We start from the raw sequence: 19,423 nt of genomic DNA, 5'->3' as shown, positions 1-19,423 counted from the left end.
TTAGCAGCTTATAAACACAGGACTGCAACTGGACGTCCGTGGTGATTAGATCATGTATTATAATCATTCCGATGATTCGCTGACATTTCGCATAACAGCAACAGCAGGCTGACATTTTGCTCAGAGTGAGAAATCTGCAGCTATTGACTGGATTGCTATAAAACTTCATGTCCTCCCTCAGGATGAGCGATGAGAACTGAATTTGTCTATAGATCAGAAAACCTGCAAAACTTGTGTTTCCATCAGCTTCGTCTGCTCGTGCAAACACCTTAACATTGTCATTGTGAGTGAGTCAGCATACATTTTGCATCAAGTTTAATGTACCGCTGTATTGCCTCACAGCTGCTAGTACGGCTGCAGAGCTTTAGTCCTGAAAACAGCAAACTATAAGACCTCTTATGCGACTGGCTTATCAACCCTTGGTTTTATTTGTTGTGTTTTTAAGACAGTCATCGGCGTAGGTGCCACTGTGTGTAGTTTAAATTAAACTGTAACAGACAAACAGACACTCCTATCATTCTCTCTCTTTTCTCTCTGACCTATGGGCAGAGGTTCTAGTCCTTCCCTTCTAAATGGTAAATGGTGTGCACTTATATAGCGCTTTCACCCAAAGCGCTTTACAATGTGTTTCTCATTCACCCATTCACCCAATGGCGACAGAGCTGCCATGCAAGGTGCAGCCTGCCTGCCATTGGAAGCAACTTCAGGTTCAGTGTCTTGCCCAAGGACACTTCGACTGTGGAGAGGCGGGGGATTGAACCGCCAACCTTGCCACTGGAGGACAACCAGCTCTACCACCGGAGCCACAGCCGCCCGGTAGAAGCACCAAATACATCTCCTCAACAAGAATACCTGCCTGAAGGTCCCCATTCGCTAGGTATACACCGAGTTTAAACAAGTAGTTAGCCTCAGAAGCTACGACACAAAGTCTTCAAACTCGCTTCACAAACAGCAGAAACAAACAGCAACGACGGGGCCGAGCTGCCAAGGAGCACAAAGCAGTGACCCACTTCCTTCAGCATCAGAACACTAAACGGCAAAGACTACGTTCACCCTCAGAGCAACAAATCTGGCACCATTAATACAGACAGATGAAGCGTCTGATTCTGAAGAAGCACATAATACGGACTGTAACCGAAGAAGTGTGTCTTTCTTGGTTCCCTGAGTTAAATCCTACTTGACACTTTGGATCCTGAAATAAATAAACAGACCCCTTATCCAGTGCAGCGAGGCTCATCAGTAGTCAAATAAGGACAGATTATCACCGCAGGTCTTTCTCTAAAATTATTTCCACAAATGGCTTGGCACAGAAAACACATTGCTCTTACTGCAGCTTCTCTTTCAGGGGGATGGACGGGAAATTATCTCAGTCATACCGATGGTCAGGTCACCGGCGGTATACTAAGTACACTTGTGGCTTTGGGATTGCAAATTGTAAACCGAGTGTTATCGGAAGGGATAACAGGTAATATTTTTATATCCTTTTTGGTAAAAGGAGGAGTTCTGATATAATCGGTCCACTTTCCTGAGGAAGATGAGGAGGGGACACTTAGATGAGCTCAGATCCACAGACACACACCTATATAGATCCTTAAAAGGCAAATAAATTCAACCTGTCAGCTATTGCACGTGTTCATACACACAACAGAGTCCCATTTTGGAAACTGCATACAATGTTGTTATAGAAGATTTTTTTCTCTTAAAAACTATTTTGCTGGCAGAAGTTTCTGTTTACAGAGAAATGAGGCAATTCTAGTGAAACCGTTTTACTCTCTCAAAAATCCTCTCCAGGCAGTCTTTCAAAGAAACTTGAGAACTTTTAAAAAGCTTTTATTTAGAAGGCTTTAATATGGCCAACTAAATATTTTCTTATTTTGTCAAATAATTTCATTTTCTGTGTCAAAATGCTGATTCATTATTGCCTTTCAGAATGTTTCATACAAAGGATTTCTGATCATTTTGTCAGTGTCTTACAAAAATGGAGCTGTTTCCTGATCTGCCATCAACATGGACCAGGACTGGTGAGATGCAACGGCAGAAAACCCTCTCTACTTTTAGGATTAGACTTAAAACTTTCCTCTTTGATAAAGCTGATAGTAAGGGCTGCTCAGCATCACCCGAGCTGCCCCCTAGTTATGCTGCTATAGGTTTAGACTGCCAGAGGACTCACATGATGCACTGAGCTCCTCCTCTCTCTTCCATTACATGTTGTTAGCTTTGTGTTTTCTCTCTGTTGTCCGTGTTTGTTCTCTCTGCAGGTATCTCTGGATCTGGAACGTTTTCTTGTCCTTCCTGCTAAAGAGGAGGTTTTTTTGTTGCTTCCCATTGTGACCATGTTCTTGCTCAAAGGGAATCCAATGGAACCTTTGGATTTGTTGGGTTTCTCCATTCTAAATGTGTACGGTCTTCTCCTTACTGTGTTAAGTGCTATGAGATGGTATGTGTTGTAAATTGGCGTTATATAAATAAATATGATTTGAAAATTGAATTAAATGTGAGCACCTTGGTCAAGGTTTAAGGAAACACTTAAACATTATTTCCTTCTTGGCACCCACAGGACGAGACCTGGTGGCCAAATCTGCTCATGTCCAAGAACAAAGTTGTAAAAAAAAAGTTAAACATGTTATTTTTAAGGAGATGACGGTCTTGACATTGCTTGTAAATTGTGTGTCTTTATTGCAGGTGTCCATAGATGGTTAAATTTATAAAAGCATCTTTTTCCCTCGGTTTCAGTCCTCTGTCAAAACTGAAATAGCTTTTTTTTCTCAGCAAAGCGGAGCTTTTCCAAAACAGCCTCCAAGAGTGTGTAGTCCTGGACGCCAGCTTGGTGTTTCAGTATGTATGGAGTAAACTAAGCTATTTCAAAGCCTTGTCCAAAGCCAGCCCAGTTAGGAGAAATGCTGTGTAGCAGTAAAGGTTTTTCAAATAGCAATATATGTGAACCAATACACAACAGAGTTGTTCTTAATCTGGATTTATATCGATTTTGTCAGATGCCATTGTGAAGATAAAATGATTTTATCAACAGTATAGCAGCTGGTTAACGCATAGTGTTTAGAGGCCAGCGGTACTGTAAATCCATATTTCATACTTGTAGGGATGGGCACAAACATTCTGCGGGGCTGTTGCTCTCCTCCCTGTTTGTCTCCATGTCCTCTGTTGTTCTTTCTGTCTGTCCCAACTCATTTAGTCACCAAGTCTGCACTGTACACTATCTTTTGGGTTTGGTTCAGCATGAGTCAGAGGCGATCCTAGGCTCCGAGAGGCCCCAGGCAAAGAAATACATGGAGGCCTCCCATACCCCAAAAGTGACTTATGCTACTGTGAGCTCATCTGCAATTAACAGAAGATGAGAATGACATGCTAATGTGCTCGACACCTGTAAGTTACTTATGAACTGAAATTAACCTTCTTGTGCATTTATCAGTAACATATCCACCTACGGGGGTCAGTGGTCAGCACTGTTGCCTCACAGCTAGGAGGTCGCCAGTTCGCATCCCGATGAGGACACCCGGGATCTTCCTCCCACGGGGTCCAAAACCATGCTGAGGTTAATTGGTGATGCTAAATTGTCTGTAGGTGTGAATGTGAGTGTGCTTGGTTGTCTGTCTCTAAGTGTAGCCCTGTGATAGACTGGTGACCTGTCCAGGGTGTCTCCTGCCTTTGCCTTAAGTCTGCTGGGACAGACTCCAGCCCTCCACAACCCTAGTGAGGTTTAAGCGGTGTATAGATAATGGATGGATGGATGGATACCCACCTACCACTTTCTTGTTGACGTTTTTCCTCCTCTTCCTGTCTCTTCTTCCTTTTCTGGAAACCTGACAAGTGTTGCTTCATTGTGCTGAATGTTCACTTTGTTTATCAGGCAACCAGACAGGACGGTAAGCAGTAGCTGGAGGGGAGCCCCACTAGGTGGGGTTGTGGGGCACCACTTTCAATACACTGTATAGGGGCCTGCATAGGTTTAAGGGGGGTCATGGTTGTCACTGCAAAATGAATCAAAGTATAGCCATTTGGGGGGGCCCTTTTCTGACGGGGCCCCAGGCAATTGTGTTTTAAAGAATGTTTTAAAGATACTTTTTAGACTTTGATTTTGCATGAGTTCCATAATGTACCCTTAAGAACGCCATTGTCCACAGCATCTACCGTTCTCTTTATCCCTTTGTTCCTGGCATGGTCATTTAATAGTAGCTCTCTTACACATGGTCATTACCACCCTCAGCTGTCTGATGTGTCTCCTGATGCTCAGCATGCTCTCCCTCACACTCTGGTCTGGAACCTTGTGGTTATGTTTCATCTTAAATTGAATTTTAAGGGTCAAATTGAGAATACTTTTGTCCACAGCATTTTAAATTCAAAATACCATGTGCAGGCCAGCACGGTGGGGTAGTGGTTAGCACTGCAAGAGGGTTCTACTTTTGAATTTTCTTGTCACCTGGGGCTTGCTCTGGCTTCACCAGTGACATGCACGGTGGTCACAGGTATGAGCATGAGTGTATACTTGTCTGTCTGTCTGTCTGTCTGTCTGTCTGTCTGTCTGTCTGTCTGTCTGTCTGTCTGTCTGTCTGTCTGTCTGTCTGTCTGTCTGTCTGTGCTATAGCCCTGTGATGAAACAGCAGTCTGTCCTGGAAGTATCCCTCCTCCCTGCCATCAGCTGAGATGGACTGCGACCCCCTACAGGACTAGGTATAGTGGGTATAGCTGATAGATGGATAACTGGACACTGTAGAAGCAATATTTAAAATAGCAAGTTTATTATATTAACTTTACCAGGTCAATGAATTTAATCATTTAAATTTTGAACGTCTGACTGAATCATCCACAATCATTTCTTACTGAAGCAACTGAACACTTTAATGTCGCCAGCTGAATTAGACTGAAGCAACAACAACATGTCATACAGTGTTTTATGAATATATTTTCTGACCTATTAGCCCATATTTTACAACAGCTATTTTATTTGATCCCTGAGCTCTCCAATTGTTAAAACCTTACACGATGATTGAAATGATTTTCTTAGTTATTAGCCCATTTCCAACTAAGAATGAAGCTTCCTAAGAAACATAAACTGACTCCACAATTCTGGCGTGTCCTTGGGCAAGACACTGAACCCCAAGTTGCTCCTGATGGTCGGCAGGCACCTCTGCCACTGTGTAAATGTGTGTGAATGTGTGAATGTGAAACATATTGGTACATGTTTTGTTGAACCAAGCTCAGGTTAAAATGGCCAAAATAGCTGCAGACCATTTATAACAAAGTCTGCTTCTATCAGCTACATGAGTTTGTCAGTTGAAATTCTTTAGTTTGTTCACAAGCATAGGTTGACGCTAACGTCACAAGCTAGAAGAAGATTTCCATGGTTATCCCATTTTTCACTGCTCATTCCCACAACCTCAAAAGACTCAACAACAACCGCTGTGTCCTATGGAGGCAAGCCTGGTTTGGTTGATATGTAGATGTCATTTTGTGATCATTAACAGTTTTGAGCTACTTGTATGTATGCAGCCTCAAAGGAAAAAAAAAACATAAAACCATTCCTCCCTTTTTTATCTCCATATGGGCGACTCAGCCAAAGATGGCTAATTTGGTGCTCGTGTAACTTTATCCTGGGCTTTAAGTGAGAGCAACCCACATTTCACTGCATTAAAATACAGCTGAATTCACAAGATAGTTGCTTTAGCTGATCACACAACACAGCTGGTCTTGTCAGACCATGTCTTACCTATAAAACAATGATTGGTTGGCTTATCTGTCTGTCTCACACCGTACCAGCTGTTTGACTGGGATGTGATTTTGTTGTTTTTGGAGCAGAATTGGAACTTTTGCCTTTTTTTACAATAACAATTACTGAGAGAAATTATTTTGAGAACTAAGTTTTTTTTTACCATCTTTGCCAAAAAAATATTCACATTCTTGAACTGAAAACAGCTTACAGTCTTCTCTGGTGTATTGGGAGAGAAGACTAACTCAGACCATCTTATCGTTGCAATTGATTGAGTTTGTTTATGAAGTTAAGTGGATTCGTCTGCAGGCTCTATCCACATTATGGAGGTCTAGAGGCTCATCCTTCACCCTCATCAGACAGTTTTCTAATCAGCTCCATCGACTGCTCCTCTGGGTGTGTGGCAGGGAAAAAAAACCTGTTTGGCATTATAGTAGAATCGGATGAGGAGAACAGTATTGGACTGGACTTTGTCTCAGTGGAAACACTGGTGCACTCTGAAGTGGATATTTGCACAGCAGGCGTGGACAGCATGCAACTGCTTAATGGGTTTTGTTAAGGAAGCAAAATGATTTATCATGAGAGAACTATAATAATTTGGTTTATAGGTTGTATATATTCTAAATTTCCACTGTGCGGTAGTGTATGAGCTCAGCGAAGCAGCTAGTTTTGACGCTACAGAAATATTTAAGTATTAAATACTACCTTGTAGTGGTTGTCGAAGTTTATATGTTACACACTGAGCTAGTTAATTATTGAACTGAAAGCTGACAACTGAGATATTTGCTGCAGAGAAAAAAAAATCCCAACACAAGCAAAGCATCAGACCAGGCGATCGTTTTTGTTGTTGTTGCTGTGGCTCGTACAGGGACGTGTTGGTTTTAGTTTTAAAAACCAGTCCCAGTATTGGTACCACTGCAGGTTTGTGTTTAACAACAAATAAAAGAAAATTTCACAAGGCAACAGGCTATTTTGATCTGATGGAACGACTGGATGGATTTTTACTTTCACTTTTTGTATTAAACAGCAAAAGATTTTCTATATTTTGTATTTTTGTGGACACTGTAGGGACCAAGTAGCAGAGCACTCAGACAGGAAACATAGCTACCAGCTTAATTTAACATCATGACGAAGAAAATATAACAGTGCCATGAGCTTCTGGTGCTGAATTTTTAGTTTTAGTTTTCTCTTTCCAATATACCTCTGATGGTGGAGGTTATTCTGATACTCTGCTCATCTTTTATTTGATGCATGTAGATCTGAGGCGCCATTGCATTAGGATTCAGCAGGACCATTATGCACGTCGTAATACTCTGCTCCGAGCACAGAAGCCTTTGTGAACGGTTCCACTGAATGGTACAGTTTGTGACTTGCAGGGACAACTCAATTATTGATCACAAAGACGAACATTGTAAGTGGGGGCACGATTTAATACTGCAAGTATTAATAGTGCCAACATTTGCGGACAACTTGTATTTGAACAGATGCTCCGAAAAGTGGCTTTGAAATAATCAAGTTTCGTTAAATAGTCCTGAAATGGGTTTGCCCAGCCATCGCACATGCATTAGATCCATCAGTGTTTCATTTGACCCCCAACTGTCCACCATTTATTCTTCTCAGTCAAAACACTTCCTTAGCCAGCATTTAATCTTATTCATCCTCGATAATGAATCATATCTATGCTTCTCATTTCCATCTAATTTTCTCACTCTCTATTCTACCTTGGTTTTTTTTCCTTGCCATCTGTACTCACATTACACCGACAGTAATCGCACTATTTTTAATCACACTCAGGATGAGTTTACTGTGACTGATGCAAAGACTCCACACTTTGATCCTAGTTTATAAATTACCAGTTTTTCAGATGAGCTACTGCTTTGATTACATCAACTGATCACACATAGGCATATTTGCAAAGCTAATCCAACTCCTGCATTATCTTGCATGAAATATGTGAGGCTTTTTAACTTTTTATGATTACAATTGAGGTAGGAGTTTGTAATAATAGGAACATGAATCATTAGTCAGTTGCCAAACACCTCCAAACTCAGCTGATGTGAAAATCAAGGACAATATGTTACTTGCTGGGAATGTGGTTTAATTTTCCAAAAGGACTTGTCATTCTTTTAAAAAGTGTTGTGCTTTTGGTTTTGGTTTTGGTTTGGATGCATTAACATTAACCGTGTAAAGATTCACAGATACGAACCAGAAATCGATTTTAACTTTATATGAATACATTGATCGTTGGGCCTCTGGGTCGATTTTTATCTACAGTAGAGAGGTCGATGTCCGGTTGTAAAGTTATGAATCGGTTGATTGGAGCCCTGCTACGAAATATGGCCGCTCCAGTCTCACGGGACTCCCGCTGTGACATACTACGAGAGTAACGTTCGCTTCACATGTTTGCTAGCAACAAAAAACACAACAGCATGGCCAACAGCACCGGTGTTCCACTTTCACTGGCGATGCTGCTGTATTTACGCTCTGGATGTTGCATTCGCAGGCTGCACGGTGACTCGGTGGTCGGCAAGAAGGTGGCGGTTCGTGTCCCGGATCATTCTGCATGTTCTCCCCGTGCAGCGTGGGTTCTCTCTGGGTTCTCCGGCTTCCTCCCACAATCCAAAAACATGTTGAGGTTAATTGGTGATTCTAAATTGTCCGTAGGTGTGAATATGAGTGTGCTTGGTTGTCTGTCTCTAAGTGTCCCCTGCCTTCACCCTGAGTCAGCTGGGATAGACTCCAGCCTCCCGATACCCTAGTGAGGATTAAGCGGTGTATAGATAATGGATGGATGGATGTTGCATCTATGGGCATGAAGTTACAATTTTCAAGGAAAGAAAATCTAAAGGTCATTTTGATGAACAGAAATCATTGTTTCGAGATTTAATCAGTGTCAGGAGAGCAAGTTTAAGGTATAACAAATAGTGGAAAAGAGAAAAAAGGAACAAGTAGAGGAAGATTATGAACAAAAGCACACTGAACATTAATGTTAAAACATGAAACACTGTACCTCTAACTTAGTTGCTGTGTTCATTCTTATTTCCCACTTAGAATAGAGCAGCAAGTCTGTTCAACAGATTAAAGAAGAAAATGATCTAAAATTAATATTTTTAAACTTTAAAGCAGGATGTGAATTGGCCTGAATCTATAATACTTCTCCTTTAGGTGCTTTTGAAAAGAGTAAACTGCAGGCTTCTTGCCTTGGGCTCTACAAGCTAAGCCCCAGTTAGACGATACGTTTGGATGTCTGTGAGTCATTTGTATGCTAAGCCTCTCATGCAACCTGATGCCTAAGGATAAAAGGGAGCCAACATTTATAGCCTCCGTTAAGCAAATTATTATTACCTTTAATTTATGAGCTCCCTTCAGCACACCTATGATTTACACATACAGTAAGATGACAGGATGTGTTTTAAAACTTTATCCCTCACGCCGCTTCTCCTGTAATCTGCTGCGCTTACATGAACAAAGCCAGCTGTGTCAACTAATATCTTGCTCATGCTCGCTAAAACTTGAACATCGTCGAGCTGTCTGCAACCTTAGATCAGCACTCGCAATCATATTATTTACCAGCTAATTAGACACGAAGCTAAAGCTTTGAGCAGAACACGATTAGAACAATGAGACGAAATCCCTCCTTGCGTGACCTCGCTGTTAGTGGGGTCTGATTTGATTGCTTGCCTATCAGATGGCTTGCGGTGATTATCATGCCAAACAGCAAACACAAATAAATGTCATAAAAAGTCAGGCCATTCATCCATCTCTCTCGGGTGGAATCGTCATTTACCATGAAAAAGATTAACTGTGACTGGAAAACATTCAAGCACATGGACACAGCATTCGTCAACTCAGGGTTTCATTAGCAGGCAACAAGCTTTCCCCGTGCTCCGCTCTGCAGCACTAACACAGCTCTCCCCTAAATACCACCCCATCCCTCTATTCCCACCTTCTATCTAAGGTGCATCGCACATCCTAAACTGTACAACTTAGACAATGCAATCCACCTCCACATTGTGGGATTTCTTTCTTTTTTTTTTTTTAAGCCCAAAAGCACACGCAGACATATTTTTACAGTTCCTTACCCTCACATCTGCCATTCTCTTCTTGGAGTCATAGCAAATCCCTGTGCAGTCCCTATGAAAGAGAACTGACACTAAATTTACATGTGGATTAATAAGACTAGGGGGGCGCTTTTGTATGCAGTACAAGAGATGCTGGTGGTGAATAAAAATGCATGAAAATGTTGGCATTAAATATGCCACTCTCTTCCCTGAGGTCCCTGGAGTTGGAGCCCCAGGCATATTCATCTTTCACTCACTTTCTCACTGCTGCCAACAAAACTAGTCTGTTGAAAATCATCCCCTCTTTCTCCAGCTAGATTTCAGCGCAGTTACAAGAATGCTGAAATATTGCAACAATTGTTTTGGGTTTTTTTTTCTTCTCCCTAGCAATACCGCCGAACAAGTGCTGGAATAGAAGGCTTGTTGCTCTTTTCTGGCATACAGGAAACTAATTTGACACACTGCAATTTATTCTCTGGGAGGCCCGTTTGCATAAATCATAAGAAGTATTGGGGCTACTTTATTTTTCGGTTTTCGGTGCAGCTGCATGAAATATCTGCCCGTGTCTGGTCTGGGACTGAAAGTGGCAGGTGAAGCTGAGTTACTGTCAGGACTACAGCACCAGTGTAGACAGCTGAAATATGCATGGAGGCATATATAGCCTAGTGGATCTTCACACAATGAGGCAAATGAGTAGAGTTTTGGTTGAAATTTATGGTTTACTGAGCAGAGGGGTGGATTTCTGAGGTCCCAGCCAGACACCTTTCACTTTACTTTTTGAAGCTAACAATCACATTTAAGGTCAGGCATGCCCTGTACTTCCTGTATCTTTGCTGTAACTTCTGGATGTTAGAGCACATGGAGCAGTAATAATCCTCATGTCAAAGGTCAGATTAGACAAAAGTACAAAATGTAAATGGAACTGTAAATTCTGTGTGTGCTTATGCCCAGAGATCAGAGCACAAAATCAACTTCCATCCATCCATCATCTATACACCGCTTAATCCTCACTAAGGTCGTGGGGGGTTGGAGTCTATCCCAGCTGACTCAGGGTGAAGGCAGGAGACACCCTGGACAGGTCACCAGTCTATCACAGGGCTACACTTAGAGACAGACAACCAAGCACACTCACATTCACACCTATGGACAATTTAGAATCACCAATTAACCTCAGCATGGTTTTGGACTGTGGGAGGAAGCTGGAGAACCCGGAGAGAACCCACGCTGCACGGGGAGAACATGGAGAAAGATCCCGGATGTTCTCCCCCAGGATGTGAACCAGCGACCTTCTTGCTGAGAGGCAACGATGCTAACCGCCGTTCCACCCTGCAGCCCACTAAATCAACTTGATTAATTCAATTCAATTCAATTCAATTTATATAGTACAATTCACAACATATGCTATCTCACAGTGCTTAGCGTAGTAACAGGAAGACCTTAAAAATTTAAACAGAGAACCCAACAATTCAAAGTTGCCTTTGGACTCCCTCTGAGCAAGCGGTCGGCAACGGTGGGAAGGAACCAACAAATTATTACCGTTTGAAAGATCCTTTTTTGGGTCACAAGTGCTTACAGTTTTGACAGTCAGATGAAAGATTTTCCCTTCCAACTTTATTTGGCAATAAACAAGATAGATGAGAAACAATTTGAATTCTGGATGCACGATAATTATCGGCCCGATAAATGATCGGCCAATATGGGGCGAAATGATTTTTTTATCAGTCCGATAAATTGATTTATCTGATAAATTGAACCAATAGTGTAAAAGGCTTTGTAAAATTGCTTGTTGGAGTGTTGCGCCTTTAAACACTCCTGACGTCATCTGCCACGTGCAGAGCGTGCATACCTGACTGACCCGACTAGACACAGGAGCTGGCATGTCCTCACCAGTATGGATGTTCTTCTCGGTGGCATCGGATGACAAGAGCATCACTGTTTAGAAAACGTGTTTAGCAAGGATTCCGAGAGAAGGGAAGAACACGACAAGTTTTAACACAACAAATCTTATAGCTCATCTGAGAAGTCGTCATTGCGGCAAAGCTATTTCAAAAGACTATAAAGCAGCCGCAACAGCTATTGTCACCAGAACAACACGGAGCCTGGTGGTCCCGATTCATCAGGCATTTCCCAGAGACAGCGAAAAGGCTAAAGCCATAAACAGCAGAATAACTGAATTCATAGCACTTGATGATCTGCCTTTTTCAGTCGTAGAGGATCCGGGTTTTCACAAGCTAATTGCACATTTGGAGCCACATTGCAAGTCGCCGCTTCTTCTCAGATGTGTCCCTTCCTGCCTTGTACAATTTGGTCACCACACACATTCATAATATGATTGACAAGAACGGACTAAGCTTCACCACAGATATATGGACATCCAATGTGAGCCCAGTCAGTATGCTTTGTCTAACGGCTCAGTGGTTAGATGAAGATCGCATACAGTGACAATGATATGTCAAGCATTCGAAGCCATGCTTGAAAAGTGGAGTCTAACAAAAGACAAAGTGCATGCTGTGCTCAGGAAAAATGCACGCAATATGACCAAGGCTAAGGAGGAATGTGGGCTTGAAAGCTTGGGCTATATGGCACACACATTACAGCTCGCCGTAAACGAGGCTGCGCTGAGCCAGAGAAGAAAATGGTTGGCCATTTCAAGCACTCTCAACTTTCCACCTCTCGTCTTAAAGACCTATAGACACAGCTAGGCACAAAAGACACAAGGGTACAACAAGACGTGCCCACCAGATGGAACAGCACGTACTACATGCTGAGAAGTTTGTCAGAGCAGAGGCGAGCGCTTGCAGCTTATGCAGTAGGTTTTTTTCTGTTTTTCTAAGCACATATGAATGGACTTTAACTGAAAACATGCTACAAATAGACCCATGTGAACAGCAGACTAAAGACATCAGCTCAGCTACAGCCACAGCAGCTGACGTGATCCCCTCGATTGAAGACCTAAAACATCTGTTAAACAAGACTGTTGTAATAGTTAATGGAATCAAAACAAAGTTGTGGGACGGCTGTGGGTCAGGTGGTAGAGCAATGACCAATATACATCAACATTATATATTAACAGCATGTGACAGCAGAGAGCTTGCTACTCACAACTAGACTACTTCATTAATAAGTTTCTCTGTTACTGTATTTATACATGTATGTATTGCATTACCGATAGTTCACAACAATCGTTCTACGTCTGTGTCACTATGTTTTAAACGTGCTTTAACCATTTTTGCTCACCTGCAAACACAGAAACACAAGCACACTAACACAATGCTGCTACATGCTGCTGGGAGTTACTGAATGATGCTTTCCTGTGTCTTTCCCACAGGACCTCCTCGCTGCCCAAAGCGTCTGTCTAGTATTACTACTTGTACCCACAGATTACCAACTGAAACTTTTCAGTTGCGAATGCAAATGAACACATTGTTCACAACAACTGATAATAATGAAATTGTCATGCCCTCCACATCCAGCTCTGCTTCCTTGGCAGCCTTCCCTCCTTCCCATCCTTCTCCCTCCTTTCCTTTCCCTTGTGGAAGTGAGAGTGGGTATGTGTGGCATGTTGCCGCTGCAGGCCATTGGTTAATCACCTGAGTGAGCACACCCACAGCGGGGAGTGGTCTACCTGTTCAATCTGTACTACTGCGCCATAAAACCTTGGCTCAGACCATTACACGACGCCGGACCGTTGAGTAACACTCAGTCAACCCAGCTCCTAGTTCTTGTTGTGAGTTCGTCATGTTGTTTCCTCAGAGTACTTTCTTTGTCCAGTCTTTGACAACCCCTACCTGCTCCTTCACCAACTCTACATGACTGGTTGTACCTGTCGTTCTCCTGGATGCCACTTCACTTTGGTTCTGCTGGATCTCCGTGCCAGAAACCACATCGGGCCTGCACCTGCTGAGGACACCGTACAAAGCTGCACCTCAAACGCCACGCTCCATCCACATTCCCTCGGCCTCTTTTTCTTCCCCAGTTGCCAACTAAGCTGCCCCCCGTTCTGGTTGTTGTCTCGTAGTGTCGTGAGTAATAATTCTGATTTGTGTCACCAACCTCATCGGACCTTGTGTAGTTCTTGTGCCGTGCTCAGTGACGTGTTATTTCCGTAACCCACACCTTTCTAGTTTTGTAGTTACCAAGTCCTGGTTAGTTGCTAAATCTATGTACGCCTAAGTCTGTGCAGTCTGATAGTGTATTGTTTTGCTTTTGTCCTTTTTCCTTGTAATTTGCCCACCAGTCTGGTTTTGACCCCCTGAGTTGTCCCCCCAGGTAACCATCCCAGCCCTGTCACTTCCTGTTGACCTCTGTTAGACTTCTTGTAAATATCTTGTACATATTTGTCATAAATTATTGTATTTAAAGTTGTGTGCTGTGTTTCCTTGCCTTGTACTTGAGCCTCCAACCTGATCCGAGACAGAAATGATAAAAATAAAAATAAAAAATCATTGTGGGTCTCACATATACATTACATATTATAGATTATCACCATGTGATAGCAGGAAACCTGTCATCTATAACTAGATAACTCCATTAGTCAGGACTACTATTACGGAATAAAATAGAGAAATAGGAGGTATGATGTGCCAGCATCACCTGATGCTACAACGCTCCTGTCTATTTAATGTGATAGTGATTGATTGATTGATTGATTGATTGATTGATTGAGACCAAAAATCAGCCTCAATCATTGTGTTGCAATATGCTAATGCTGAGCTATTCCGTGTTAAATGTAATTCAAAGTTGTAAAGTTGTCATTCCCAGGGACAGACTTTGTTCTCTTGTACCAAGTACAACATTTTGTTGGCCGTCCATCCACGCTGACAGTGCCACACTGTTTTGTCCTCTGCTCCCCAAGAACATGAGGCACGATTCCTATGGCTGTTAGATGACTTTGCCAAATGACCCTCAACAGATGTTAGTGGACTAAAAACCACTGACGCTGTCATTTTTCTTGTCTGAAAATCAAAGATGGTAATGGATTTTTTCCTCACCCTTCGACTGAAGTGCTGCTAAGCGGCGGTGCTTTCAGTGCTTCCATTACAGTCATTGGTTGCTGTAATGTTGCAACAACAGTACTAATGACAGCAGTGACCTCGTTTATACAACCTTCCATCTGGTGAGTTTGTATTTTAAACATTCCTTCCATAATGTTGTAAATGCCTGTTTATAGTTCCTTTTGAGAGCTTTTCTGGCCTGAATTAGAGGTAATCAAGGTCTGCTGTCAGATCATCGTTCCGCATTCCTTTTCCATTACAGGATGATTGACACTGACTTCATTACAATACACTGTCGGATAAATATATAGTTGCTATTCAACAGTTTTCACTTTAAAAACACTAAATGTTGATAATTCTGGCACCCAAGCCAACTATTCACATTTTGACAGTCTCAGAGGCAATATGGATTCTGTGAGTAGGCGAGTTAAACCAGGGGAGGCTTATGCAACAGTTCTGTGAGAGATAGGAAGTTAATTGTTCAAACACCTCTGTATGTACTCTGTGGTCTGGAGAGGCTGGAAGCAGGCTGATATTGTGGCCTAAGCTGGTAGTTTGTGATTAAATCACACTGTTGTCCACCACAGCTGTGGTATCTGCTGTGCTGGACATAACTATTACTGATTCTCAGGCTGGCCAGAACACTATTTGTGTGAGTGATTGTCCATAAGTGTTATGATAATCCATAAGGCTTGGCTTGACGTGTGGGGTTAAGTAGGAATGTCAAGTAATCAATTTCGCCTAGTGACTTACTTTTTGCAGAACAGCCGTGCTATTCCAATTGGGATTTGTCTCTGATTTCTTCAATTGATCCAGGGGATTTTATAGACACATGGGCTTGACTGCTGTTGCACTTTGCTGAACTTCATAGCAGTCAAGCTTGGCTGGACTGTGTAATGATTTCTTTCGTTGCATATTTATCTGCTGAGATGGCTGTGTTTTTCAAAGCAGAGTGATCCTAATAGTGCATCAATAATTCATCTGGTGGCCTCACAAATGAACTGTTTGATAGACACCAGCACAGTTCTAGTGGGCGAGTAGGGAGGGAATGCAAGAGCCCAATTAAAACTAATCTTTCATAATATTTTTATATCGATAAACATAAATTTTGAGTTTTTCTATTATTACCAGTTTATATGACATAGCAGTAATGCAGCTTCCATAATGGTGTCAGCACACTTCATTAGCACACTGCCCATTTGAAAACAATTCATTTTATGATATAATCGTTCATTTAAACACAAACAAATTACCACAGTCATCAAAACATGTTGCTAACATCTTTTTCTTTTGTCACTATCATATTGTTGTGTGTTGGTACATTTGCCCACAAATCAGTTCAGTAATAAGCTGCAGCACGTTGTTGGAAAATGCAAACTGGAAGATATGCAATACATGAATGAATGTTCTGACTTTTTGTTGCACTTTAAAGGTTGCTACTCAGCAGGAATCTCTCCGGTTTTGAGTCTGTTGAAGGGTTTGTGAACAGGAGGAGCTTTTAAAAGACACATGTGTGGCGTGTGGTGGAGCTACACTTTGTAGTTCAGTTGTACTCGTTGATTTAGGGGCACCACCTCAGTTCACTGAGGAATTATTTTAAAGGAAATCTCAAAGAGACTTTATTTGAAATCACGTTTATCAGTCTGTTATCTGAAAGAGGGAAGCTCTGATTAAATTGCCCTCAGTTCCCACACAAAGAAAGACACAAAACCATGAATTGGTCTAAATAAGAAAGGTTTATTAACTATTCCACTATTATAATACACGTGAGCTATAAACAATGAAATCAGAGTGTGTGTAATAGATGTGTTGTCAGATTACCCAGTCAAATGATGAGGATAATGGTGAGAGCAGGATGGTTAATAAACAATGGAACGGTAGTGATTAATAATTTGGTTTATGATCAATACGCTTATCAGCTGTTAAATGGTTACAACATCAACCCGATCAGGAGCAGGTAGGAAGGTTGGCTTTGCCTACTTTGTGCAGCACTGATGGGAACGGAGTCTCCTTTGGCTGGAACAGCTGTTGGTGAACCGGCACCTTTTCACGACGGACTCAGGCTGTTTCCTCCCGAAGCGTCGTGAAGTTGCCATGGCAACGAGTTCTGTCATGGAGCTCTTAGTGGTGCAGTGTTGGAGGCCATCAGCGGCTTCCAACGTCAGCATACAGGGGCGGTTCTGTCGGTGGGCAGCCGGCATCCTGCGTGTGGTGTGCACGCTCCTCTGGGTTGATAAAAAATGACTTTACTATTAACGGTGGCTCTCGTTGTGTTTTCCGCCGGTATTAGCCGAAAAACACAAAAAAAAAGGTTTTGGAAAACTGAGAGCGAAGGCGCGGTGTAATTGATCTGTTACAAAAACTTTATTTCTACTGATTCTTGTCGGTTTGGTTCGACAGAATCAAGGGTCTAAATTAGAACTTTAAATGAAGGTGAGCACTATCTTAACAAAACAAAGTCAACAGCTAAAACGAAGAACTACAAAAATGAAAAGATCTAAAAAGATGAAAAAAAAATGCAAACAAAGAAAAGAAGCAAGCGAACAAAATCATTTTCCTACTTGCATTCTCTACGGTCCGGGGGGGTTAACATGAGTCAGCGCGAACATGAGTGTTAACGGTGATGTAGTCCCGACCTCACCGGACCATTTACTGTCGCTAGATGTCGCTGTGGGTCCCATGACAGAAGCATTCTAGTAAAAAGTTATCTCGGCCCTCATACCACCTACAGATGTGATTTTTGGATCGGTGATACAAAGACTTCTTATTGAGATCAGTATAGTTATCAACATACCAAACAGAGATCGGAAAAACAGTGATCTAGCCCGTATATGTATAAATGTAAACGTGTGAGACCTTTCTAGACCCCCACTAGTATGCAGGCTAAGTTTCATGACTGTCTGCTTATCAGCGACCCCCTCCTGCTCACTGGGGTCACAGTTGGGGAACAGAAGTGTTGGTAAGGGTTGGGGAGAGTATCCATAGAAAGAAGAAAAACAGGACTGTTGACACCTCAATGAGAGTCACTGTGCCTTTGAAGTTGTTGTTTCCGAAGTGTTGGTGTCCCACTTGTTGTTTCATGTCTCTGCAGGAGGTATGAGCGTCCATGCTGTAAGAAAGTGCATGCATCACCATTTCTCCAGTGGAATACTGATGGTGAGGTTGATCACAACAGGCTTCTGCTGTAATTCTCTTTTTTGACATTAATGGTGGTTCTTCCTGAGAACAAGTGGGATCCAGAACTTAAATAAAAACAGTGCTCGTTACCTGGTGCGCCCCTCGCTTGGCATTTCAGAGAGAGCCAAGCTGTGTCCGCTACACGTGTGACAACAAGGTCAGTATTATCAGGAAAAGGATGCATTCACATCTTTTGAAGCCGACCTTAAAACAACACGAATATGCCCATAATATGCATTGACAGGGCTATTGATTGCTCCATTTTGTTGCACAGAGATCCGTTTTGTGCAGGTTATTTATTTACAAGCATCTTTTATCCAGCATTATATAGCATTAATTTACATACTATAGAGGGATGGTGCCGTACATTTCCATGGAGTGTTTTTCACCGACATACCACCATTGTTTTGTAAACACATTATACTGATTAGTAACTGCAATGTTATCATTTATAATTTAGACATTTTTTCTTTGGATAAACCTTAGTTCTTGTTAGTTAGACTATTTTAGCCACTCTCTGTTACTAAGTTTTACTTTGTACAAGGACAAAACCAAAAGACACTGTCATCGTAACAGTCTACTGGCTGTCAATGTCGACATCAAAAAGAAAAATCCCTGACCAGGCAAAGCGAGAGAGGAGGCGTGTAAGAGACTTCAGACTGAAAGCTGCAATGTTATTCATAGATGATTCCACAGTTCACTTTGTATTTCGTTTCTTTTTTACCAGGCTGAACTCTTGTAGGTCACAGTTGTCTCGTACAAGGACTAAACAAAAATACACACCGTACAGTGCTTCTGTCTGTGTGACAGGGATTCATTAAGCATAACCGTTTCCTCTGTAGGATCCAGAGGTTCGCCACACCTACTCTTTCTAGCAACATTCTCATTACGTTCACTCCTTGAGAATGTAAATGAGACATTTCATGTGTATTTTGTTATGTTTCAAAACATAGCTTTGATTATTGTGTGTTCATGGAGGGATTTATGGAGTGGAAAGTAATAGTGTTGTTCCTTCACACTTTCTGCCCAAGGCACTGAGAATTAATTTGCATTGTGTGAGCAATGACTAATTGCCGAGGTTACTTGCAAGTGAAACTGATTAATTATGGTATTTGTGTCTTGCTTTTATTGCCATGTGTAGCATATCTGAGCACTGATTTAGTTTGTATATTTGATAGCTCTTTGGAATGAGGGCTCGTGAACTCCATCTGAAAAAAAATGTTGCTAAAATAGAAATAAAAGCAGGATTTCTCAGAATCCAGTGAGCATTCTGAGAGAATATTTTTAACACAGTGACACAAGAAATAAAAGTCCATCATCAGATATGTTTTAGCTCGATGGGTGTGGTTTTGACACTAAAGATTTGATGACTGACAGGTTTTTCAGAAACCCCACTGACTTCCGTGAAACAAGTTGAGAACAGTTATGCATGCAAATCAGAACGCTGCTTCCAGCTTCCGGGGCTGACA

General features: G+C 41.9%; 1 long non-coding RNA gene across 1 annotated transcript; it reads left to right on the top strand.

Annotated features, from left to right (window-relative positions):
* Positions 1–704: 704 nt before the first annotated feature.
* LOC103356010 (uncharacterized) lies at positions 705–14,158 on the top strand. Its single transcript, XR_520119.1, has 3 exons — positions 705–816; positions 1,141–1,142; positions 14,146–14,158. It is a non-coding gene; the product is annotated as an uncharacterized LOC103356010 (long non-coding RNA).
* The last annotated feature ends 5,265 nt before the right edge of the window (positions 14,159–19,423 follow it).

The sequence above is a fragment of the Stegastes partitus genome, unplaced genomic scaffold (genome assembly GCF_000690725.1).
Source record: "Stegastes partitus isolate 25-593 unplaced genomic scaffold, Stegastes_partitus-1.0.2 Scaffold180, whole genome shotgun sequence".
Taxonomy (NCBI): Eukaryota; Metazoa; Chordata; class Actinopteri; family Pomacentridae; genus Stegastes; species Stegastes partitus.
This window is presented reverse-complemented; position numbering and strand designations above follow the sequence as displayed.